Source organism: Schistocerca nitens, chromosome 1 (genome assembly GCF_023898315.1).
Source record: "Schistocerca nitens isolate TAMUIC-IGC-003100 chromosome 1, iqSchNite1.1, whole genome shotgun sequence".
Classification (NCBI taxonomy): Eukaryota; Metazoa; Arthropoda; class Insecta; order Orthoptera; family Acrididae; genus Schistocerca; species Schistocerca nitens.
In genome coordinates, this window is record NC_064614.1 from 418,130,064 (window position 1) to 418,157,688 (window position 27,625).

At 43.7% G+C, this 27,625-nt stretch overlaps 1 protein-coding gene across 3 annotated transcripts in view; it reads left to right on the forward strand.

Annotated features, from left to right (window-relative positions):
- Positions 1 to 27,625, forward strand: part of LOC126250043 (uncharacterized) — a 140,058-nt gene that overhangs the window by 16,349 nt on the left and 96,084 nt on the right. The window contains exon 2 of one of the 3 annotated variants that reach the window (XM_049951526.1): positions 7,470 to 7,610. The exons of 1 other annotated variant lie outside the window; for it this stretch is intronic. The gene's annotated coding sequence lies outside the window, so the exon portion shown is untranslated. Of the gene's footprint in view, positions 1 to 7,469; positions 7,611 to 13,896; positions 14,012 to 27,625 lie in introns of all 3 variants that reach the window. One more of the 3 variants, XM_049951527.1, reaches the window with a different exon arrangement.

The following is a 27,625-nucleotide window of genomic DNA, read 5'->3' on the forward strand; positions in this document are numbered from 1 at the left end:
CACTTGAGGGAAGACTTGAACCAAGGACCTCTCATTCCGCAGGTGCTCACGCTGACCACGGGACCACGGCGCTCCCGAGTTCAGAGTAACCTTCATGTTGCCTATCCTCCGCGTGAACTACTCAGTTTGTATATTTTGCTTATTTTTTCATAGTTCCACACAACTTCTTCCTGTTTTCTCGATTGATCTGTGTTCAGTTTTTCAAGGCCTATCCACTGTGCCAACTTATAACTAAATCTGATGGGGGTGCGATGGGAAGGTTCCCTTGTCAGATATGCAAATGACTACCATTTCAGCGCAACCCGCACGAAGTCGGCAGGAGAGGTGGCACCCACCTCCGTGATTTTAAAATACAGGGTGTCCCACTCAAGCCTCCCTGATTTCAAGGACCGAGGAGAGAAAAACCAAAGTAAATAGGACAGTGAAAAATGCACCACATTGTAGAGCATCTCAAAGAATTTATATTCCCGCTTCAGAAGTGCCAAGTATCGTCGCCAGAGTACAGCATGGTCGCATGAAGTGAAAAAGCGACTCCACAGCAGCGCGCGCAAGCAGTAGTGTGGTTTGCAGAAACAAAATCGCCGATTACTGTGCAAAGAAGTTATCGTCGTGTGTATGAATGTTTATCCACCTGATGTGAAAACAATGAAGGAATGGTATAGGAAGTTTCTGGCAACAGGAAGTGTTCTGAAACATTCTGGCCTTGCACATTACGGAGTTTCAGAAGAGACAGTTGAGGACGTCAGACAAACGTTTCTCAGTAGCCCACGTAAGTCAATTCGACAAGCATCTAGGCTACTTAATGTACCTCGATCAACATTGCATCGTGTAGTGCATCAGCGTCTTCGTATGTGTGCTTACAAAGTGCAAATTCTGCAACATCTGACACCGAACGACAAACCATGTCGACAACAATTTGGTGCCGATATGCTGCTGCGTGTTGATATGGATACCAGCTTCCTGGAAAGATGTTTATTCTCAGATGAGGCAACCTTTCATCTACCAGGAAGGGTTACTAGGCATAATGTTCGAAGTTGGCGTTAGCAAAATCTGCAAGTTGTCATTGAACATGTTCATGATAGCCCTAAATTAAATGTCTGGTGCAGGCTAATCCACGACAGGATTGTTGGACCGTTGTTCTTTGCAGAACAAACAGTGAATGGGTCGGTGTATCTAGACATGTTGGAGCAGTTTGTATACCCTCAGATACGAGACTTACAACCCAACATTTTTTAATAAGATGGAGCTCCGCAGCATTGGTCAACGGCTGTTCGCAAGTTCCTGGACAGGAAATTTCCCAGTCGTTGGACCGTACGTGGAGGACCCATTGCCTGGCCACCACGTTCACCCGACATTACGCTGCTTGATTTCTTCATGTGGGGATTCGTGAAGGACCGCGTGTATGCGACCAAAGTGGACGATATTCCTACGTTGCGACATCGTATCACTAATGCGATTGCAACAGTAACAGAGGAAATGTTACAAAGAACTTGGCAAGAAATTGAATATAGACTCGATATTCTTCGTGCTAATAATGGTTCACGTGTAGAGGTGTACTGACGATAAATAAATAAATTCTTTGAGATGCTCTGCAATGTGGTACATTTTTCATTGTCGTTTCTACAGTGGTTTTTTCCCCCTGGGTCTTTGAAATCAGGGAGGTTTGAGTGGGACACCCTCTACAATTAAAAGAAACAATGAGACATAGAGGGGTTGGAAAAGATTATGGAAACACCGCGAAAATTAGATACTTGAACACAAATGCACATGTTAGCCAAGCTGCAGTTGACAACGAACGGCACCCATGCAATGTCTTCAATACGTTGCAAGTATCAGTCGAGGCCAGAACAGTGTCCTGAATAGCTGTGGGTGCATTGTGTCGAAGACAACTGAATCCGAACGTGGGCAAATTGTTGGTGCTCGTATGATGGACGCTTCCACAACCTAGGTAGCTGAAGTGTTTGGTGTGTCAAGAGGCACTGTATCGAAGATTTATATCGCGTACAGGCAAACTGGAAAAACATCACCCACTGAGTCACAATGCGGAGGAAAGTGTGTGTTGAGTGATCGTGGCATACGGCCATCGAAGAGGATTTTGATAAAAAAATAAGGGGATGACACCTGCAAAAGTCACTGCAGAGTTGAATATCGCATTCGCGAACCCTGTTAGAATCAAAACAACACGAAGGGAGCTCCATAAGCTGGAGCTTGCAGGGCGAAATGGAATTCCAAAAGGTAAATGCCCGTAGCAGGAAAACGTGGTGCCAAAGCCATAAATCCTGAACTATGGAGCAATGAAACAAAGTCGTTTGGTCGGATGAGTCTTGTTGCACACTGTTTTCAGCTTCTGACCCAGTTTCCATCCCAAGGGTGAAACAAGATGGGGGTTCGGTGATAATTTGACCAGCCATCTCGTGGTATTCGAGGGGCTACGTAACGTTGCATTACTGCCAAGGATTTTGTGAGCGTGTTGGCTGATCAGATCCATCTCATGTTTTCTCCCAGTAGTGATGCTGTGCTCCAAGTCGACAGGGCTCCCGTTTACGCAGACAACGTTATCCAGCTGCCCAGGTCTGGTTTTGTCAGCATGAGGATGCATTGTCGCATCTCCTCTGGGCGCCACAGTCACCAGACCTGAATAGTATTGAGCCTTTGTGGTTTAATTTGGAGGGAAGTGTGCCTGGTCATCATCCACCTCCATCATCGTTACCTGAACTTGCCACTATTTTGCTGGAACAATGGCGTAAAAAAATGGTTCAAATGGCTCTGGGACTTAACATCTGAGGTCATCAGTAACCTAGAACTTACAACTACTTAAAACTAACTAACCTAAGGACATCACACACATCTATGCCCGAGGCTGGATTCAAACCTGCGACCTTAGCAGTCGCGCGGTTCCGGACTGAAGCGCCTAGAACCGCTCGGCCACTGCGGCCGGCAAGAATGGCGTAAGTTTCCCTAGAAAACCATAAAGGGCATATATTCATACCTTGCGATATTACTACACTACTGGCCATTAAAATTGCTACACCAAGAAGAAATGCAGATGATAAACGGGTATTCATCGGACAAATATATCATACTAGAACTGACATCTGATTACATTTTCACGCAATTTGGGCGCATAGATCCTGATAAATCAGTACCCAGAACAACCACCTCTAGCCGTAATAATGGCCTTGATACGCCTGGGCATTGAGTCAAACAGAGCTTGGATGGCATGTACAGGTACAGCTGCACATGCAGCTTCAACACGATACCACAGATCATCAAGAGTAGTGACTAGCGTATTGTGACGAGCCAGTTGCTCGGCCACCATTGACCAGACGTTTTCAGTTGGTGAGAGATCTGGAGAATGTGCTGGCCAGGGCAGCAGTCGAACATTTTCTGTATCCAGAAAGGCCCGTACAGGACCTGCAACATGCGGATCTGTATTATCCTGCTGAAATGAGGGGTTTCGCAGGGATCGAATGAAGGGTAGAGCCACGGGTCGTAACACTTCTGAAATGTAACGTCCACTGTTCAAAGTGCCGTCAATGCGAACAAGAGGTGACCGACACGTGTAACCAATGGCACCCCATACCATCACGCCGGGTGATACTCCAGTATGGCGATGACAAATACACGCTTCCTATGTGCGTTCACCGCGATGTCGCCAAACACGGATGCGACCATCATGATGCTGTAAACACAACCTGGATTCATCCGAAAAAATGACGTTTTGCCGTTCGTGCACCCAGGTTCGTCGTTGAGTACACCACTGCAGGCGCTCCTGCCTGTGATGCAGCGTTAAGGGTAACCGCAGCCATGGTCTCCGAGCTGATAGTCCATGCTGCTGCAAACGTCGTCGAACTGTTCGTGCAGCTGCTTGTTGTCTTGCAAACGTCCCGATCTGTTGACTCAGGGATCGAGACGTGGCTGCACGATCCGTTACCGCCATGCGGATAAGATGCCTGTCATCTCGACTGCTAGTGATACGAGGCCGTTGGGATCCAGCACGGCGTTCCGTATTACCCTCCTGAACCCACCGATTCCATATTCTGCTGACAGTCATTGAATCTCGACCAACACGAGCAGCAAAGTCCCGATACGGTAAACCGCAATCGCGATAGGCTAGAATCCGACCTTTATCAAAGTCGGAAACGTGATGGCACGCATTTATCCTCCTTACACGAGGCATCACAACAACGTTTCACCAGGCAACGCCGGTCAACTGCTGTTTGTGTATGAGAAATCGATTGGAAACTTTCCTCATCTCAGCACGTTGTAGGTGTCGCCACCGGCGCCAATCTTGTGTGAATGCTCTGAAAAGCTAAACATTTGCATATCACAGCATCGTCTTCCTGATGTTGCCTGGTGAAACGTTTTTGTGATGCCTCGTGTAAGGAGGAGAAATGATCGCGACATTGCTGCTCGCGTTGGTCGAGATCCAATGACTGTTAGCAGAATATGGAATCGGTGTGTTCAGGAGGGTAATACGGAACTCCGTGCTGGATCCCAACGGCCTCGTATCACTAGCAGTAGAGATGACACCATCTTATCCGCATGACTGTAACGGATCGTGGTGCCACGTCTCGATCCATTAGTCGGCAGATGGGGAAGTTTGGAAGACAACCATCTGCACGAACAGTTCGAAGAAGTTTGCAGCAGCGTGGACTATCAGCTCGGATACCTGCTATTGTGTACTCAACGACGAACCTGGGTGCACGAATAGCATAACGTCATTTTGTCGGATGAATCCAGGTTCTGTTTACAGCATCATGAAGGTCGTATCCATGTTTGTCGACATCGCGGTGAACGCACATTGGAAGCATGTATTCGTCATCGCCATAATGGAGTATCACCCGGCGTGATGGTATGGGGTGCCACTGGTTACACGTCTCGGTCACCTCTTGTTCGCATTGACGGCACTTCGAACAGTGGACGTTACGTTTCAGATGTGTTACGACCTGTGGCTCTACCCTTCATTCGATACCTGCGAAACCCTAAATTTCAGCAGGATAATGCACGACCGCATGTTGCAGTTCCTGTACGGGCCTTTCCAGATACAGAAAATGTTCGACTGCTGCCCTGGCCAGCCCAGCACATTCTCCAGATCTCTCACCAACTGGAAACGTCTGGTCCATGGTGGCCGAGCAACTGGCTCGTCGCAATACGCCAGTCACTACTCTTGATGATCTGTGGTATCGTGTTGAAGCTGCATGGGAAGCTGTACCTGTACACGCTATCCAAGCTCTGTTCGACTCAATGCCGAGGCGTATGAAGGCCGTTATTACGGCCAGAGGTGATTGTTCTGGGTACTGATTTCTCAGGATCTATGCACCCAAATTGCGTGAAAATGTAATCACATGTCAGTTCTAGTATAATATATTTGTCCAATGAATACCCGTTTATCATTTGCATTTCTTTTTGGGTAGCAATATTACTGGCCAGTAGTGTAGTTTCCGCATACCACACCACGCGTTTTGTTCTCTGGTGATTGCTAGTAATTACTTAATACATGAAACAAAACAAAAGATATCGCTTAGAAAAAAATCTACACAAAAGTCTTTGAGCGACATCACAAAATATTGCGATATACGTATGCTTCCAGCACGTCAAGATGCACAAGGCAGACTGAAAGGAACAACATGTAATGGAGTCCATAATAAGGAATTCACACATATACGGGGTGTCCCAGCTATCTTATCCACCCAAAATATCTCTGGAACAATAACAGCTATTGGAAAAAGACTTTCACCGGTATCAATGTAGGGCTGGGGCCCATGAATGTACATATTTGGAAACATTCTAAAACGAAAGCATATGAGTTTTTTAACACAAACTTATTTTTTTAAATGGACCTCCTATATTTTTTCTTCAGCAATCCATAGCATGACAAAGCACATACACAATGGCGTTGATTGCATCGCAATATTCACATTACATCCCGAGATATTAAGACGCGAAGTTGACGCTTGAAACACCCGACATGCGCTGCTAGCTCACGTCCTGAGGCTCAGGCGTAAACCCCATGCTGCCCGTAATCGCGATGTGATTGACATGCGTAATCACACTTCCATACTTATCAAGAGGTCCGAAACGAATAATACGGTCTGCTGCCATCCTGCATTAACGTCGTACATTCCAGCAGGTATTTATCCCATAGGCTAGGGGTGATGCGGTTCTGTAACATATCTGTGTACCGCAACGTTAGTCACGAAGTTAACTTCGCTTATCGTTAATCCGTTACTAAAAAGGTAATGTCGTTCAACGTTAAAACTTTACTTTACTGTAGATCTAGCGCAAGTGACAGTTAATCATTCACTCGTAATAGTAAAATTCATGTTGATAGTTTTAGTGAAACGAGCAAGTGGACTAAAAGTTTTACCGTTGTTTAGGTAAAAATGTTTTGATTTGGGAAGTCAGGTAGGACATAGAAGATGAATCTAAACATGTTTAACCAATTAGTTTTATTATCACATAATTATCAATGTTATGTTTATCTAATGCGTTAAATGACAAATTGTTGCAAACAAATGTTTCTTAACATCACTGGGTAAAATGGCCCTTTGTAGAAACTTCCACTGTGATACCAGCACTGCATACTAAACATAGCGCTCACATCTCATGCTCAAAGTGATGCCCATTGGCTTGCATACATAGGGTCACTCTGCGGATGAAGGATGCACTACTTCGTGCTACTGTTTCCTCTTTGATGGCTGTACAAGCATCAATAATGTGTTGCTTCATGTCCTCTGGTGTTGTTGGTTCATGTTGGTAAACAGCATCCTTCACTGCTCCCCAAAGAAAATAAGCCAGCGGTGTAAGGTCCGAAGATCGGGCAGGCCACCTAACTGGGCCACCTCGTCCAATCCACCTATCAGGAAACTCACGGTTCAGAAGTCGTCGTGCTCGTAAGGCGTTATGTGCATGGCATCCGTCATGCTGATACCACATGACCATTCTCCGGTTCAGAGGTACGGTGTCCAAGAGAACAGGGAGATTGTGTCGTATAAATCTGGAGTATTGTCTGCCCTTTTGGATGCCATTTATAAAGAAAGGTCCGATAATGGTATCTCCAATAATCCCACACCAAACATTAACTTTCCACGGACGTTGATGCTCTACCTGACGGAGCCATTTTGGATTGTCTACGGACCAATAATGCATATTCCTCATATTGACAATTCCTTTGTTGGAGAATGATGCCTCGTCGGTAAAGAGAACATCTGCAAAAAAATTTGGATTAGTCAGAAGTTTTTGCTGAGCCCACCGACAAAATGTTACCCTATTGCGGAAGTCATTTCCATGAAGATCCTGGTGTAAATGAACATGGTAAGGATGAAATTTATGACGTTTAAGAATACGCTGTGCACTTGATTTCGACACACCAAGTTCACGTTCAATTTGATGTGTGCTGATTTGAGGATTCACAGCTACGGTAGCGAGCACAGCAACTTCAGCACGTTCATCTGTGCGTGTTCTAGGACGATGTCGAGGTCTTGGATTTAAGCTTCCCGTTTCACGTAGACGAGATGTGAGACGACCAAACATCCGGCGCGAAGGCGATGGCTTGTCAGGGAATGCCTGAACAGCATTTCGTCCACCTACAACAGGGTACAGTACAGGTATGTAGAGTAGGGTAGAAAACAGACATAATCATAATGTTCGCTAACAGTACTATCAACAAACAAGCAATCTCATAACGTATTTCCCGTCAACGTACATTCTCCATAGATCAGCAGCATTTCTACCATATCTTCATGTGTGTACATTATACTGTACAGTATAGGTTCCACAATACAACGTTTATTCACAATGTGTACTACCTCCGTGCCGTCACTAGATTACTCTGATGCACGACTACACTGGCAAGCGGTGTACTGCACGCCAAAGCAACAACAAATGGGATGCTCGGAGGGTGGTGGAGTACAGGAGTTTGCATCGGTCGCAAATCATAAACAAGGCGAAGTGGTAACTGTGGCAGTAGTGGTAACTACGCTGGACACTTGACTAGGTAGAGCCAGGCCCTGCGCGACAGGCACAATGGGTCATATAACGCATTAGATAAACCTTATTTTGGGTGTGCAGGATAAACAAGACAACCTAACGGGTGTACACCGATCGGTACTGGTTCTTATTGTGTACGTAGATACGTAAAACGTGCAAGAGGGAAACCATTATGTGCAGCAGACCTTATTATTCGTTTCGGACCTCTTGATAAGTATGGAGGTGTGATTACACATGTCAATCACATCGCGATTACGGGCAGCATGGGGTTCACGCCTGAGCCTCAGGACGTGCGCTAGCAGCGCATGTCGGGTGTTTCAAGCGTCAACTTCGTGTCTCAATATCTCGGGATGTAATGTGAATATTGCGATGCAATCAACGCCATTGTGTATGTGCTTTGTCATGCTATGGATTGCTGAAGAAAAAATATAGGAGGTCCATTTAAAAAAAAACAAAAGTTTGTGTTAAAAAACACATATGCTTTCGTTTTAGAATGTTTCCAAATATGTACATTCATGGGCCCCAGCCCTACATTGATACCGGTGAAAGTCGTTTTCCAATAGCTGTTATTGTTCCGGAGATATTTTGGGTGGACAAGATAGCTGGGACACCCTGTATAGTACGCAAGGATTCAGCAATCACAGATGTGACCAAGATGGGGATCGAATGTGGCCGCGGGTTGATCACTTGTGACCCTGCATTTCCTAAACTAAAGGCTTTTCCATGGATTACACCGAGAACCCGCGCAAGTGTGTGTGTGTGTGTGTGTGTGTGTGTGTGTGTATCTGCGCGCGCGCACAGTAGTCGGGTGCTTTAATCAAATCGGTATCGTACCAGACCCAAACACAAGCCATGGAGCGCGAGCTGTCTCTGCCAGTCTACCTTCTAGTTACAGTGACCGGCGCTCCGCTCCCCTGGCTGACCCGGATATCTCAAGGAAGCGGGCTAGGTTGCGACACCTGAGCCGGCCAGCGCTGCAGCGGCTGCACAAGTGTCTGCCGTGTGTGGAAATAAAATGCCGACTGCCTCTCGCTCCCCGCACCCCTCACACAGAACTCGCTGGCCGTGACTTCATTGGGCTCTGCTCAGAGGTCGACAGACTTCTCGCCAGCGGTGGTTCATCTTCGGTGCCGCCATTAGAATTATGCCACGAACACACTGTCACCGCCGCCGACTTTCGATGTCAACGTGCAGTAATCACTTACAGGCGGCAATTGGCCGCACTAACAGTGGAGGGCGTCTAAACCGTGTCGGAGAGGGGGCAGGAGACACGGGAAACAGTGTAGTCGTGATATGGAAATGGAGCGATTTGTCTGATATCCAAAAGAACATGATCATTAGCTTTCTGGCCAAGGGTGGAAGAATTTCCGAAATGACTAAGTTTGTAAACTGTTCGCTTGGTTAAGGTACACCATGCAGGGCAAAAATGCGCTATCAAAAACCGGCGCAAAGGCAGCTACGATGCACCACGGTCCACAGATGACAGGGCAAACGACAGCCGCGGAGATGCAACGGTTGAGCAACTGACTGCCCAGATGTACCAACGGGCTACCAACAGTGTCTCCTCAACGACTGTTCAGCGACCGTTGCTTCTGGGCCTTCGCCGCAGGCGTCTGGTTGATGCACCAATGGGGTTGGGGTTGGGTTGTTTGGGGAAGGAGACCAGACAGCGAGGTCATCGGCCTCATCGGATTAGGGAAGGACGGGGAAGGAAGTCGGCCGTGCCCTTTGAAAGGAACCATCCCGGCATTTGCCTGGAGCGATTTAGGGAAATCACAGAAAACCTAAATCAGGATGGCCGGACGCGGGATTGAACCGTCGTCCTCCCGAATGCGAGTCCAGTGTCGAACCACTGCGCCACCTCGCTCGGTGCACCAATGCTAACTGCCGTTCATCGGCAACTGGACGTCCACTGAACGCCGACAGGTGGCCTTTTCAGATGAATCACATTTTATGCTCCAACGTACAGATGGGTGTTGGCATGTACAGTGTGAAATGTCTGAAAACAAATAACCTGCAACAACAGTTGAAAAGGTCCAGGCTGGAGGGCATTCCCTGCGTGATCTCGTCATTCTGGAAAGCACAGTGGACCAACCGAAGTATGGATCTATTTCTGGAAACGATGCCAACCCATATATGCAGTTTGTTTTCGCTTGGCACGATGGCATCTGCCAACGGGACAATGCAACATGTCACACAGCTCGCAATGTACGTGCGTTGTTTGAAGAGCAGTATGATGAGTTTGCCGCACTCCCCTGCCCAGCAAAATCCCCAGATTAAAACCCAATCTAGAATCTGTGGGACCTCGATCGAGCTGTTTGCAGCATGGATCGTCAAGCGAGGAACCTAGCACAACTGGCCACAACAGTGGAGTCGGCATGGATCTCTTCCTCCACGTCTCGCAACGGTCCGCGCTGCGAAAGGTGGTTATTCGGGCCTTTGAACGGTGGTCTCATTAATGTGACTGGACAGTGTATGTTCCTGAATGGCTAAACACATTCTCAGAGCTAAGTAATAGCCTGCGAGGGCAACAAAAATTTGATTGTCGTATTTTATACAGTAATGGAATAATTTAAAAATTTGAAGTACTGTTATAATCTACTCCTTAAGACGTATAATCTTATGTTAAAATTTTAACACAGTCAGTCAAGTATTAAAGTCAGAAACTGTATATGCCTTGAGGTAGCCTAAGTCAAGCCGCGTAAATTACCCAGATCATACTAATCGAGTATTTGAGAATGAGGGCAGTTGGAAACTTTCAAAAAGCTCTACACATCGTTTCAAACGTTTTAGAAACTTCTCCTGCTGTCGCTCCCCCCCCCCCCTCCTCCCCAACATAGACACACCAAATAATGGAGAAAAAAGTTTGTCGCTTACTACATCTTCGTTGCTCATGCAATAAAAGTTCAGAGTCAGACGTAACGCTTCAATTTGTATCTTCTTTACTACTAACTCTAATCGCAACATCTTTTGCACATGTACTATAAATGTGCCTGCAAAATTATATCGTTGTACGGCCCATAGTTTAGGAGATATGACATCATAAACACTGAGATACGTGAATAACTAGCTTCTCTTAAAACATTGCGCAAGTTACCAAGAGTACACTCATTCAATGAATAATCCAGAACAAACAAAATCAACATGATCAGGGTTTTTGCGTCTTCAGGGTTTACATGTTTAACGTGAAATATTTAAAACTTTAACTAATTTATAAAGCAATCACACGTTTCCAACTGTTTCATACATGGAGTTAGATTCTCTAAAGAATCGGGATGGGCGGTGGGTTACTGGGTCCAGTAATAAATGACATTGCACTCTTATTCAGGACCAAGGCTCAGATTCACTTCCGGCCATTCCGATTTCAATTTCTTATGGTTTACCTGAAACAATCTGAAAAGCGTCAAAGCTTTTCATGTTTATAATTAAAGGAGATAATTGCTTTTAAAATCAGTCATTAGTTTATTGCAATATATGAAGTGTGATGGAGGTGAATTATTGTGTCATTAAGCATCGGTAAAGGGCTACGATTCTTCTCTTTGCAAACTTGGTACACTTTGTGCACGAAAGGAATTCTTCTGATGCGTTCCTAGCTGGGAAGCCCGGCGACCAGGTGGACACAGGTAGTGCGCCCACTGGCGAGCGGCGGTCGCGCGCCTATGTCGGCACGCTTCACAGAGGGCAGGCCCCCAGAGGATTAGCGACAGGCGAAGACGCTGCATACATCAACACGCTGCCAAGTGAAGCCGTGGACATTCGCACGTGTGCCCGAGGCAGCGGAAACTACAAACTTAGAGCGAAAAACAGTTTCGTCGCGATTCTGGGTAACGCGGACATAGCGGCGAGTTGAATAGCAACAGCACGAGATGGGTGCCCAAGAATTTCAAATGGCCCGGGGAATTTTGGCCGTTTCCCGCGAGGTAGCGGCAATACTCAAAGGGAGAAGTCTTGGTTTATTTGTATACTCTGTCTCACACAGAGTATGGCTCTCTTTTCTTCACGGAATGCGACGGCAAGGAGGGAGGAAATTGTGAAAGGGACTTCTTCATTGGCAAGAATCTTACGTTCGCTTTGAAAAATAGTACGAGCTACGTAATTTGCGGAAGGGCGGAGACAAGACGCTGGAGGGGAGCGGCTCTCTCTCTCCAGGTGCGGGGAGCGCACTAACATTTGCATTCCGAATATTGCTTCTGAGGAGGCAGGAGTTCACTCTTGACTGCTTCCGATAAGTCGCAAGGCTTCTCTTATCGCTTTCCATGAGACAATGCACTTTGCATTCGTCGCAAACAGCGTAGAGAGCGAAGTTTGTTAGATCCAAGTAGGCGAGCTTCACTCACTCTGCGCATTATCAAGAGCTTAACTCAGGATCACATTTTGATTTACTACATGTCCAATGACGGTAGTACTGTTAGAACAGGTTTGAGCTTTGTTTACTGCAGTTTCTCGTAGGTTTGCATTTGCAGATGGACACATACCGTCGTCCAGTAATGATAACTTCCAGTAGCAGGTTTCGGTCACTATTTTCAGCGTAGGGCATGTTAGACGCTATCAACTACGTCGCCGGCAGTCTTGATGCAGTCGCACGCAATCAGCCGACTCCACCGCCACGCCGACCACGCTATAAACATGGTAATACGGAAAACGCCCACTTTCCTAGCTGCGCATTCTTCTTTCGCTTTTTTCAATTTCTCTGCAATGTGTTAGATGCTCATAAAGACGCAAGGCACAGTATTCACCGTTTGCCAGTTAAGAAAGTCATATGTTCAGCTGGTTTTTTTTATTTCTTCCTCATTTATTATACCAGGTCAACCCGTCTCGTGTAATTTATATGTTAAATTAGAATGAAGTCATACAGTGCTCATGTTAAAAGACAAATACCAGGGCAGGCACCTTATATAATTCACTTGTTGTGACTTGGTGCCAATGCAATTCTATTTGTTGTCTTTTTTTTATACTTTCTACAGTACCGGGGACCCAATTTCTTTTATTTTTGCTTATCATTATTTGAATAATTTGCGAGTGAATGTTTAATGAATTTTATAAAATTTCAATAATTATTGCATATGCAGTTTAATGCAGTTTCCCTGAATAAACCACTTATATCATGAACAGCCCTCCTTGCATTTTATTTATAAAATCTAAATAAAATTCACACCTCTTTCTCCCTCCCACACGTGGTATCTTGCAAATTGAGGAGAGTTTAGTCAGTACGCCAAGGAAAGTTTCTTTCCCTGCATGAACTAACTTTCGGTCTCTGGAGACCTCAAAGTCGACGTGATGTTGGGCTGTACTATTCCGCCTTCAAAAAAAGAAAAAAAAGCACGGTCCGAACACGCCTTAAAGGCCCAACGGTAACGACTGGCCGCCGTGTCACCCTCAGCCCTTAGGCGTCACTGATTGCAGGTGTGGAGGTATATTCGTTCAGCACACCACTTCCAATCATTGTCAGTTTTCTCAGTCAAGTAGATCCTCAGATGGCCTCACAAGAGCTGAATTCACCCCGCTTTCCAACGTGGACAGTGACCCATCCCAGTGCTATCCAAAACCGACAGCGCTTAACTTCGGTGATTTGACGGCAGCCGGTGTTACCACTGCGGCAAGGCCGTTGGCACCATTCCGCCTTCACACTTCTACGTCTACATTCCGAAAGCCACCTTAGGGTGTGTGGCGGAGGGTACTTTGTGTATCAGTGTCACTTCCCCTGTTGCGCTTACGAATGGTTCGCGGGAAGAACGATTGCTGGTAAGTCTCCGTGTGGTCTCAAATCTCTCTAATTTTATCTTCATGGCCTTTTCGTGAAATATACATTGGAGGAAGCAATATTTTGGTTGAAGCTCCTTAGATTGTACGCTCTCGGAATTTTAACAGTAGACCATAACTTTATGCAGAACGCCTCTCTTGCAGCGTCTGCCGATGGAGTTGGCTGAGCATCTCCGCGATGTTGTCGCGCTTGCGGCCGCGGTGGCCGAGCGGTTCTAGGCGCTGCAGTACCGAAACCGCGCTGCTGCTACGGTCGCAGGTTCGAATCCTGCCTCGGGCATGGATGTGTGTGATGTCCTTAGGTTAGTTAGGTTTAAGTAGTTCTAAGTTCTAGGGGACTGATGACCTCAGATGTTAAGTCCCATAGTGCTCAGGGCCATTTGAACTTCATCATCATCATCATCATCATCATCATCTTGTCCAGTTTCCAATCCTTGGCTGGGTCAGTGTAGAACATGAGCCTCTCCATCTTACTATGCCCTCCCAACAAGTTTCTCTCTCTGTCCCAGGCTTCTCATCTCTTCTTCACACAGTCCTTCAACGTTCCATCCGCCTGACGGTTTCCTCTAGGTCTGTTGCCTCAAAGGCCTCTGTCGGTAACCTGCCGATTCCTATTCTTTTAACGTGCCATACATGTCATTTCTGTGGTTTCTTGCATGGGCCTCTCTTTCACTTTTATTTTCCTCTCGTCGTCTCACTCCTCACTCTGTCCATTCTAGTAAGTCCTACTGTGCTTCTTTGAAATTCACCTCGCAAGCCCGTATCCTGCTAACCTGCCATTTCTTCATTAACCACTTTCCTGACGCCAATAGTATGGGAACGTAATATGCTCGGTATGACATTTCCTTACTTTTAGTGGTGTATCTTTGCTCCAGACCAGGCCTCTTACGCTCTGCAGGAAAACATCGCCTTGCCTTCCCCGTTGAGTAATCCGTTTATCATCCTTCCCCTTTTTTTTCACATTGTCCAGTTACATTAATGTGACCACTTGTCGAAACCCTACAAACCACCTTTTGCCGCGCGGACCTCTGCGAGACGTGCAGGAAGAGTGTCAGTGAGGTTCTGAAAGGTGCCGACGGTGGTTTGGAGACATGCTGACTCCAGTGTTGAGGGCAGCTGCGCTAGGTTTCTCGGTTGAGGATCCACGGCACGACAGCCCGAGGCCCAAATGCACCAACGTTCGCTGAGAGGTTTATCTGAGCAGTCAGTTGGTCAAAAGTTGCGCGTCTATTCACCCGTTCACATCTCCGCAGCCTACGTTCGCCCCTGTCATCTGTGGCCCGTGGTGCACCGCATTTGCCTCGGTGCCGGTTATGGATAACGTCATTTTGCCGTGCACGGTATACTTTAATCACCGCGGCACGTGAAGAGTTTACAAACTTGGCCGGTTTTGAAATGCTTCCATCCTTGGCCCAAAAGCCAATGATTATGCCCTTTTGGACATCGAATAAATCGCTCTGTTTCCGCATTACGACTACGACTGCACTGTTTTCCGCGTCCCCCTGACACGCTTTATATAGCCTTCACCGCTAATGCAGCCACATGCCGTCTGTGGGTAATTATTGCACGTTGATGTCGAGCAGAGGCGGTGTCATACTAATGTGACTGGACAGGAATTATCCTCTCCAACTACTTGAATAGTTCATACTGTTCCACCACTTCCTACCATACGTTTAGCTTTTCTTGCACCTTTTCTTCTCCATTTACCCACACCATTAAATAATCTGCATATAGCATTGTTTTCATCTGCTATTCGCGCTGCCACTCCTGTCATCATCTCGTCCATAACGGTGATGAGAAATGGAGGGTTAGTGCACTCTCTTGCCTCAGCCCATTTTTCTTTTAAAACCGGCCTGTCTTACCTCCTTCTACTTTTACACAACTCACACTCCGTTGATACAATTCCTTTATTCTTCTCACAAGCGTCCGTCTTTTTGGAGTTGTCTTTCACTAAAAATTTGATCTACTGTCGACTTTCCTGGTTTAAACCTATATTGTTTCTCCCTTAATTCTCCTTCTTCTATCTTCTGTACGCTGTTTTCCAGAATCTTCTCAACTTCCTTTGCAGCAGGACACATCAAAGTAGCTCCCCTATAATTTTGACGTGGTTTCCAGCAAACCTTCTTAAAAATTGCTACTATGATTCACTTTGTCGAGTCTTCAGTGCCCACACCGTTCTCATGAACCATTTCATGGTCTTTATCTCTTCCTCTACTCCTGTCCAAGTTAAGGTCATCTCAACGTTCTCTACATTCCCTGGCTCCTAATTTTTCCTCTTCCATATTTCCATTCGAATTTAGTAATTCTTCGAAATATTCCTGATCTCGATTTCATGTACATTCTTAACTTTCTTTCCTTCTTTATTTATTATCCTCATATTTTCAATCAAATCTCTCTTATTAGCCGTAACAATTCCATACAGGGCTTTCTTACTCCCCTCGCTATCCTCTTTCATCATTTTTGTACGCTCTTCCATCAATTTCCTCATCTCTCCCGTTACCACGCTGTTTGAATACATAGTTTGATGTCTACTTGTGAGTTTACAGTTTGGTAAACTATGGTGTATTACGTACAGAGGGAAGTTTTTCATTAAAGAAAATATACGGGGTGTTCAGAAAGTCTCTCCGCAGTGCTGTATGATTGTTAGCCGCGCGTGCCGTATGCCGCCGTGAATATACCGAAATGAAAGTGAAATACAAGTTATTAATTTATTGAATATTCGTTTTTACTTACAAATTTTCACATTAAATGTTGAAAGTGTCCCAACTTGAAGGGAAGTAACCCAGGCAGGCGAGCAATCACGGCACGCGTGGCCAGCAATCATACGGCACTGCGGAGAGACTTTGTGAACACCCCGTATTTTCATCCTGTAATTCGTGAGACATGTGCGTGGTTTGTCCGCACGTGAATAACAACAGTTGCATACAAATTATATTTTATTAAAAATATGTTATAATAAATATGCTACAAGAGTTTAAACAATTTGACATGAGGGACATTACAGCTTGTTACCCCCGCAGCAGTGACTTTCCAGCCCTGCTCAATTCAGTTTCATGTTGTGAGGCATATAATTGATTTGTGCTGAGTCTATTGGCAATAAGAGTAATCTTCTACTTAATATGTCATTTGTTTCCCTGATTGTACAGACATTGTGAACAACGAACTGTCAATGCGGTGGATGTGACAGCACTGAAAAGTTCCCTAGTATTTCCCATTATGAAGAAATAGATCATTATAGTTTGTCTTTCAAAAATTTTCTTAAAATATCATCGATATTGGAAGGTAAGAATGCTATTTCTGCTACACAGTACCTCTCTTCCTCTATGGAACTGACGCGACAAGTATCTTACTGCAACTGAATGACTCCTAAATACTGTATTTATGGAAATAATTTTCCAACGCTCCTTTCTAGTGTACAGTTTCCTATAAAGAAATTTGAATAGTTGTGTGTTATTTTTCAGATTATTCTGTTGCAGCTCTATCTTTTTGTGACATCGGGGTCACAGAAACGGAGCAGTAACTTGCAATCAGTCGCACAAGGACAGGAGTTGTTATCTCACCAGCCTAGGCGAAGCAGAAACCTGGTTTCTCGACCGGCAGCAATAAATCGGCCTCTTATTGGGTCACAGTTACCACACGCTCGTTTCGATGGTTCACGCGCCGCTAGTAATGCAAATGCAGATTAAGAATTTGTTTCAACGAGAACAACTTTGTAAACTCTACCTGTCAGGTCTTTGTTTCGCTGAAATGACTTTAGATGCTGTACTGCGTTAACTAGCCGTCTACAACCCTGTATTCAAAGAAAGCCGTAGGAACCGCTTGAGACTTCTTCAGGCAAGCCTTGTTCAGCTATTGAAGGGCCCTGCTGAGTTCATTTTCCATACTGGCTTTAAATCACTTCGTTGATGGTCGAGTCAATCCTGCAATAAAATCATTTCCTGTCCTGTCTCAGTTTTGTCTCAATTCAGCTTGCGTGGGCGTTACATGATTTCGCTGTTGATGGGATGTTGTACCCCTTAGAAAAAGGTAAAAATGTACCAAGGAAGCATCAGGGAGCCTGCCGAGGTTGTTTATGTGTGAAACACCTGTGGCTGTGATTAATCAACGAAAATTTTGCAGTGTTGTGGTTGCTTACCTCAGACCGTAAAAACGGAACCTTTCTAGCGTCACTTTGTTGCCGTCTGCCCTATTGTTAAAAACTCATTTTCTCAGGAATGGGTAGATATATCAAGTTGAAATATACCTCAAATACTAAGATCTACTGCCCCTTGGCGGTGTAAAAAATTGAAGATTCTAAGGCAGTGCAATCGTAGATACGGCCATTTATGTAACATATTTTGATATTAGCAAACTCACTCATCGAAACTTCTCGTTGGCCTAGAATCATGAAATATGGAAAGAAGCGAATCTTGATAGTACAACCGAAAAAAAATCCGGAAATTGTTAATTTGTGGTTGTACCACACGGAAAATTAATTTTTTTCTCCCTTTTGTCCGACTGCTCTCTGTCCGTCTGTTAAGATACTTTTTCTCAGGAATGAATAGACGTATCCAGTTGAAACTTGCGTCAGTATGTAGATCTGTTTCTTGGTGGTGTAAAAATGTTAAGCTTCTAAGTCAGTGCAATCAGAAGATACGACCATTTATGTTACATAATTTGATACTTGCAAACTCATTCATTACTACGTGTAAGGTACTTCCCGTTGACCTAGAATCATGAAATTTTGCAAGTAGCAAGGTTTCACAGTACAAGTAAAGGTAAAAAATCAGAAAAGATGATAATTTGTAATTATATCACGCGGAAGAAGATTTCTTTTGTCATGTGTTAACCGAGTACAAAACTAAATCACTTTCGAAAGTCGTGGAATTCCCGAGACCGATGTCTTGCCAGTATCAATGTCGATAACAGGTAAAAATCGTCGAGATTCTTGATTCCCGGAATTGATGAACTGTCTGTATGGATAATTAAGTTTATAAGGAACCCTCAGTGCGGAAGTTCTATTCAAACCTGACCATTTTTTTTTTTTTCATGTCGTGTTTCATTACTTCTCAGGATTTATGAAAAGCAGAAATTTCAGATTCCTTGCTGGAAACAATATCGGAAGTTCGTAAGTAAACGTTCACGAAGTGAGACTTCCTTCCGCATCTGACGCGAATCAAGCATTTGTGCGGCACGTGGTTCTCTGCCGTGTCTTATAATAATTCGTACCTAGCAGCTAACAGCCGAATCAAAAGAAGTCAACTAGCTTTAAGTAGCTTCTTATGAGAGTAGCTTTCCTGTCCAGTAACAAACAAAAATACTTGCAGACGCAGTAATACTTCAAAACGTGCCTGATTTTAATAGACGTTAGTGAATTCGGCTGTGAGCTAAGTAAGGTTAGCCGCTACCTCAGAGCCCGCTTACCTCAGAGCCAGAGAGCCACTGCGGCTTAAGAGGATGTGATACGGGGAATGTTTTATTATTTGTCTTCCTATACTGACAAGACACTGGCGTGCGCGACTCATGACGATCAGCGACTATGGTATTTTTGACATGCAGTAACATAGGTTTGTGAATGTGCATTACAAAAATGGCAATCTTCTAATGCAGTACTTACTTGTAACAAGGAACATAAAACCAACTAAAGCTGTTGTAATACAACGCAGTGAGTAGAAAAAAACAGGCATTTATTTCATTTAGCAAATTTTTGTGATGGTGCCTCATATTCAATGGTGCATTTAAATATAACTATAAATACTCTTATTAAAGAAAGTACTTGACACACTACACCAAGCAACCATAGTGTCGCAACCGTTAGTGGGGCCAGCGGGCGATATTTCACGTGTCTGCTATACAATAATACTATCACTAACACAAGTGACTACTAGCTATAGAGCGGAATCTGTGAACACTCTTCAAATTATGAAAAACAAAGACCTGTGAGGTCGAAATTTTATTTTGATTTTTCTCAGTGTATTTATCGCCTCCTAAATGGCGTAGCACAGACAGACAAGTTCTCCCAACGCGGTCTAGATGCTTGTTACAACTACAGTGCAATTAAAATTAGTTTCTATTAATTGTTAACTTAAGGTTGCCAGACCCAGAAACAGAAAAGCCGAACTCTGCGTTATATTTAGCCGGCATTTTGCCCTAAAGCAGGCGGCCGCGGTGGCCGAGCGGTTCTAGGCGCTTCAGTCCGGAACTACGCGGCTGCTACGGTCACAGGTTCGAATCCTGCCCCGAGCATGGATGTGTGTGATGTCCTTAGGTTAGTTAGGTTTACGTAGTTCTAAGTCAAGGGGACTGATGACCTCAGATGTCAAGTCCCATAGTGCTTAGAGCCATTTGAACCATTTGCCCTAAAGCCGGATTACCTTTTTAGACAGAAATAAAATCAGATGGGTATTTTTAATCGTTTAGTAATAATCAATTAGTTATTTGCATAGAAATGACTTCTCCCGGTACACACGTTGCAGCCATATTCATGAGTGTCCCATTACACACGTAACACTGGAACCCCCTTCTGCCAGTAATCCCACCCTCTTTGAATTCTTCGACCATGTATGCCGAGAGGCTTACTCTGGAATAGGCGAGAGACTGCACCTGGCTCAGGAACTTCATAGCCATAGATAGCACCTGAAAGCTGCTTGTCAGACAAACCAGAGAGGGCCTTCGATCAGCCACCAGGAAAGTCTTTCGCATCCTGCCACAGCTTGGAACCCCACATTGATGCCCACTGGCAACAGCCTCAAGCTGTGTGACTGAAGCCAACAGCGCCTGGAGCTGTGAGCGGAGGGTCACCAACTCAGCTCGCATCTGAGCATAGCAATCACAATCCCTATACACACCAAAGATGGCAAAGCTCTACACTACAGTTATTAGAACGCTAGACTGTTCCTAGTAGGCACACAAGAAATTTAAAAAAAACTAACCACACAAATAACTGAAAATAAACCACTCCTGTTTGAAGCTCGTAAAAATAATTCACAAACTAATGGTGTACTGCCTTATCTGCAGCAGGAACGCAAGGAGCTGTGTCACTTACATTCTGACTTACAGCATATATGGTGCCAAATAGTTACCGGACCTGCAGCACAACTATACCTGATACATCTAGAAGGAACCTTGATAGGTCTTTGAGATTCATGCAAGACCGCCTCAAGACAAAAGGTAAGTGAACGCCAGAAACAGCCTCCTCCAAAAGTTAACTTTCAAAGTCTGTGTGGCACACTCCCCAGTGTTTGGGAGACAACAGGCGAGTAAGCTGTTCCGGGAAGCAGTGAATCATCCGGCACAAAGTCAGTCAAACGGTGCAGCTCGCTGCTGAACATTTCAAGCCAACTGCGTCAATGAGCTGGACTCAGACTCGCTTTACACCTCAGCTTCTTATCATGGACAACACCCATCGATGGTTATTCTGCAGTTAAGATTCCAGATATGGAGAACATCCGTTCCATTATCCCAATAAATAAAGAACTGCTGACTGGTGACCAACGCCAAGATGACTTCTTGCTGGATTGTCAAAGTGGAAAAGGAATCTACAGCCACGACAAACACAACCTGAAGGAGAAAAACCCATGCACTCACGTGCAGACAACAGAATGTCCGACACCTCCCACTACACACAAAGGAAGGTGTGCTGACAACAAATGATGGGTAGAAACGTCAAACGATCTCAGTGCCAAATCTGATATTCGTCAGAAAACAATCTGCATCTATATGATTACTCTGCAATTAACACTTAAGTGCATGGCAGGGGGTTCTTCGAACCACCTTCAGATTATGCCTCTACCATTCCACTCTACAATAGCTCTTGGGAAAAATGAAGACTTAAATCTTTCTATAGAAGCTCTGATTTCTCTTATTTTACTGCGATGATCATTTCTCACCATGCATGCTGGCGACATTAAAATATTTCCACGTTCAGAGGAGAAAGCTGGTGATTGAAATTTTGTGAAAAGACCTCGCAGTAATGAAGAACGTCTTTCTTTTAACGATTGCCACGCCAACTCGCTTATGATATCCTTAACATCCTCTACCCCATTTCTCGATCTAAAAACCTGAGAACTTATTCTGTTACCACAGAATTATGATACCTCATCACTGAAAAAATAATAAGACGAATTAGAAAATAAACAACTTATTAAGAACGTTCTAGGTGATGCATCAGGAAGCTGACTGGTTCTAAGTGCCAATAAGAAAGAATTTGTTTAAGGTGTCAATAACGCTGGGGCACTGAGTTATATTTCTGAAAGTACAAGTACAGCAATACAGCAGTACCTTTTTAGCCAGTAGAAAGATAATGTTAAAATCATTTCTCATATCATTGAAATTTGTACAAGGGAATACAAAAATTAAATATACGTAAGAAAGTCTTTCAGTATCGACTTTTGTTTCTTACACAACTCTACTCTTGGGATCAAATGTTGCAAACTTTATTGTACAACTCCCTGCGCTGTTGAGGAAGAAATAGTAACATTGTCAACAGGGCTTTCCGTTTTGCAGATGATAAAACCCGTTGGTCTTTCAAATGAAGTACGCCATGGCACACATCAGCCATGGTCTTTCCTCTTTTGAATGCATTGCCATTTTTAATAACTATTTGAGGTGAAGTGAGACACTTTGATCACCTTTTTTACAGTTTTCCTATATTGAAACTCAGATTACCTCCTTCCATTATAGGGAGGTTTTATTGATACAAACAAAAGTTTTCATGCACTCTGTTACCACAGAAACTGTGCGTCAACTGAATGGAAGAAAATGTGACGCATGGCACTTGGAATGTCATAAGAACGCCCTTCTTGCCACAAACACCATACGCCTACCAATGTTCTAATGGCTCTGAGCACTATGGGACTTAACTTCTGAGGTCATCAGTCCCCTAGAACTTAGAACTACTTAAACCTAACTAACCTAAGGACATCACACACATCCATGCCCGAGGCAGGATTCGAACCTGCGACCGTAGCCGTCGCGCGGTTCCAGACTGTAACGCCTATAACCGCTCGGCCACCCCGGCCGGCTACGCCTCCTAGAAATGAATGTTTGGAGCATTTTCTCCATGATTTGACTTAATGGAACAAGCCTAGGGACATGTAACAGGGTATTCAGAACACAGTAGCACTGATAACGCCTTTTGTGAAAAAATGGCGCTTAACACGTTTGGCATTTCCACTCTTCAGTGACGCGAGTATTTTTATGCTGCTGTGTGATGCTAGCGAGGAGCCAGCGCGGAGCGGCACACTGCAAAGAGTACACGAAAATAAACGCAACGTCGTAACGTCGCTTGTCCACAATTTTATTTGCGATGTTCACGTCAGGAGCACTGAAATAAAATTTTGTCAAAGTCGGAGGCCTATAATCCCAACTGCAAGAGAGTCCTTTCGTTTACCAGTAGTTATACTTTAAGCTAGCTCTTAAATGAAGTCTGGCGGCAAGCTATATTCCACTACACTATACAAAGGCTACTTGTATAATCTTTTTAACTGTGGAAGACGTTACCTGTAATATCGGCGTACTTTATGGTTCATAACACCTTGATTTACCTCCAGAAATACCAGCTTGTGTACCTGCTTGCAGATGCAGCTGTTCTGTAGTAATAATCTTTTGTTAAAGGGCATATACGTAGGGACTTCATAAAGTAAGCTACACGTGTCCTCCCACGTTAAGAGCATTAAGCAACAAAAGTAGCCAATTGTTAGAAGAGATTACACGTTTCGGGTTTCTTACAGACACAGTTCTGTTGCAGTAAGGGTGACAAGTGCATTACAGTATGTGAGTGAAATTGCGCGACAACTGGATACGTACTTCAAAGTTGAAGCATTTTGGACGGTAGGATTCTTGTGGGAAAGACGTTTAAATTGCACACGGACTGACAATGAAAGTCTGGCGGTATACGAACCAAATGCAATATCGCGTCCGGTAGTAGTGAAATGTTGCCAACAAATTGACAAAGGCCGCACGGACGTGGGTGATGCATTTGGGGAAGAAAGGAAGATCGTGCACCATTTTTTTCGACAAACTGAAGGGAAGTCTGGGGAGGAGAGATTTTCCAACGGAGAGCGGGTTTCTATTGCCGAAGAACTTACTTGTTTGTAGGTCCTTCCGACAGTTGTTTAAAGAGACTTGCTGACTGTGTTGAAAAATAGTTACGCATCTGTATCACTTTGAAGGGTAGTGCAGCATTCAGTAAAAGTTACTAGGCCTGCAGTAATAATGTGTAACTGAACTTGTTGAAGTCCCCTCGTAATTTTACGTTAAAGTGATATCCACCATTTTGTAATTTTATTTTGAAGAGTTCCCCTAAGAGCTGCATTACTGTAACGTAGTTGGTGACTTCGAATAACGCTCGTAGAAAATAATCTCACATTTCAGAAAGAAGTGTTGTTCTTTCGTATTTTAAGATGGGCGTAAAATCCTCCTCCATGTACAGCCTAAACTGTTTCTCATCGACAGGTTAGATGTTTTCGTTATGGGTTCATTGCTTTTTTGTTTAATAGTTGAAAACTTTTAACTCTAGTGAGCAATTAAAATGACCGAAGATGTGGGATACGTGCTGCAAATGTTTGCTAGCCGTGTCTGTTCTTTTACGCTATAAACCCAACAATACATTTTGTAAATTTAGTGGATTCGAAACCACTCTTATAACCACGATTAATATAACAATTCGGCAGTTCTTGTAATTTGAATAACCATTTATCGATCAGATCCTGTATATAAACTACATTATTTTTACTATCGTAATAATTTCGTAATTCTGTATCGAAAATCAGTCAAGTTAGAAAACAAATATTTAACCCTGAAGCTATCCATCTGAACATGCTGCCTTTGCAGATGTGTTCGAAATCAGCAGGCGACAAACTTGATGGGAAACTACTCTACGAATAAAAATAAACTTCTTTCTACAGTTAAACTCTGACAATATCCATCATAACATTAAAATAAGTGCACAGGTAAAGCAGTTGCGGAATCGTTCGGTAATGTCTCCTTTATATTCCGGTCTATATTATTCAAAGTAAACCCGCCGAATAAGAAAATAAAGGCCATAATTGATATCGCCGTTGATCCTGGAGAAGAAATAACTGACTCAACTTCAGGCGTTATCGTTCATCTGACTAGATACTTCTATGAAATCATACTGACTACATTAAACGACATTAAAAAAATATGTGAGAGGAATCACGTTTAGCAAATGTACTTGCGACTGCGATACTTTTTTCCAGTATTTGAACAACTGTGCTTGTTCAGCATGGTTTCTCGTTGATTCTTCCAACCCATTAAGGATGCTCGAAATGAAAACCCCAAAATCCAGCTAACTGATTGGCGATCTTATTTTCCCTCTGTATTCTTGGCCGAATTTAGTATAACCCGTTGTTGTTACTGTTTTTGTTATTGTTCGAGTTCTCTAGAATCTAAAGGTTGCATGACGAAATGTCGGTTTCCACAGTGGCTCCCAAGATGGCCTTGTTGTCACCCTTTGTATCTAAACTATTCAAAAAATATGCTGCTGCTTAATGTATTCATCTCTTGTCCTCCCTATAAGATTTTTGCCCCCTACACATCCCTCCAATATTAAATTGGTGATTCATTGATGTCTCAGAATGTGTCCTACCAATCAATCGCTTCTTTTGGTCAAGTTGGGCCACATATTTCCTGTTTCCCCAATTCTATTCAGTACCTCCACATATAGTGACGTGATCTACCAATCTAATCTTCAGAATTCTTCTGTAGAACTACACTTCAAAACCTTCTATTCCTTGCTTTCTAAACTGTTTATCATCCATGCTTCACTTCCATACATGGCTACACTCCAGACAAATACCTTCAGAAAAGACTCCCTAACACTTAAATGTCCGCAGCTCGTGGTCGTGCGGTAGCGTTCTCGCTTCCCACGCCCGGATTCCCAGGTTCGATTCCCGGCGGGGTCAGGGATTTTCTCTGCCTCGTGATGACTGGGTATTGTGTGCTGTCCTTAGGTTAGTTAGGTTTAAGTAGTTCTAAGTTCTAGGGGACTGATGACCATAGATGTTAAGTCCCATAGTGCTCAGAGCCATTTGAACCATTTTTGAACACTTAAATCTATATTCGATGTTAACAAATCTCTCTTCTTAAGAAGCGCTTTTCTAGCCTTTGCCAGTCTACACCTTTCTACTTCGGCCATAATCAGTTATTTTGCTGTCCAAATAGCAAAATTCATCTACTCCTTTAAGTGTCTCATTTCCTAATATAATTCCTTCTGCATCACCTTATGTAATTCCACTACATTACATTATCGTTTGTTTGCTTTTAGTTGATTTTTATCTTACATCGTCCTTTCAGGTCATTGCCCAGCCCGTAAAACTGTTCTTTCAAGTCCTTTGCTGACTCCAACAGAATTACATTGTCGTCGGCAAATCTAAAAGTTTTATTTTTTCTCCCTGAACCTTAATTCCTACTCCAAATTTTTCTTTGGTTTCCCTTACGGCTTGCTCTGTGAACGGATTGGATAATATCGGGGATAGGCTATAAAACTTGTCTCACTTCCTTCTCAACCACTACTTCCCTTTTATGCCCCTCGACTCTTATAACTGCCGTATGTTTTCTGTACTAGTTGTAAATAGCTTTTCGCTCCCTGTATTTTACCCTGGTACCCTCATAATTTCAAAGAGATTGTTCCAGTCATCCTTGTCAAAAGCTTCCTCTAAGTCTACAAATGCTGTAAACCTAGGTTTGCCTTTTCTTCAGCTATCTTTAAGTCGTAGGACCAGTATTACCTCCCGTGTTCGTACATTTCTCCGGAATCCAAACTGATCTTCTCCAAGATCAGCTTCTACTAGTTTTTCCATTCTTCTGTAAAGAATTCGTGTTAGTATTTTACAACAATGACTTATTAAACTGATAGTTCGATAATATTCACATCTGTCGGTACGTGTTTTCTTATGGAATTGGAATCGTTGCATTCTTCTTGAAGTCTGAGGGCATTTCTCCTGTCTCACACATCTTGCACACCAGATGGAAGAGTGTTGTCACGGCTGGCTGTCCTAAGACTATCAGAAGTTCTGACAAAATTTCGTCTACTCCCAGGGCCTTGTTTCGACCTCGGTGTTTTATTGCTCTGCCAAATTCTTCTCGCAGTGTGGTGTCTCCCATCTCATCTTCATATACGTTCTCTTCTATTTCTATAATATTTCCTTCACGTTTGTCTCCATTGTATAGACCCTCTATATACTTCTTCCATCTTCCAGCTTTCCATTTTTTGCTTAGACCTGTTTTTCCATCTGAGCAGTTGATATTCGTATATCTGCTTCTCTTTCTCCAAAGGACTTTTTAATTTTCGTGTAGGCGGGATCTATAATTCCCCCAGTGAACCATGCTTCTAAATCCTTACATTTGCACATTCTATCAATCTTATTTTTTAGACGTTTGATTTCCCTTTCGCTTGCTTCATTGTTGGATTTTTGTATGTTCTCCTTTCACCACTTGAATTCAATATCTTCTGTGTTACCCAAGGATTTCTACTAGCCCTTGTCCTTTTACCTATTTGATCCTCTCTTGCCATCACTATTTCATCTCTTTTAAAGTTACACACTCCTACTGTTTTTCTTTTCCCTGTTCTAGTTAACGGTTGCCTAATGCTCCCTTTGAAATTCAGTCTCTGATTCTTTCGACTTATCCAGGCCCCATCTCCTTAATTTCCTACCTTTTTGCAATTTCTGTAGTTTTAATCCACAGTTCATATCCAAGACATTGTGGTCAGAGTCCACATCTGCCCCTGGAAATGTCTTGCAATTTAAAATCTGTTTCCGATATCTGTGTCTTACCATTACATGTTCAATATGAAACCTTCCAGGTCCCTCCCAAGTGTTTACGCTTATTAAATTATGCTCTTTGTAAAATTCTACCAAACGACATCCTC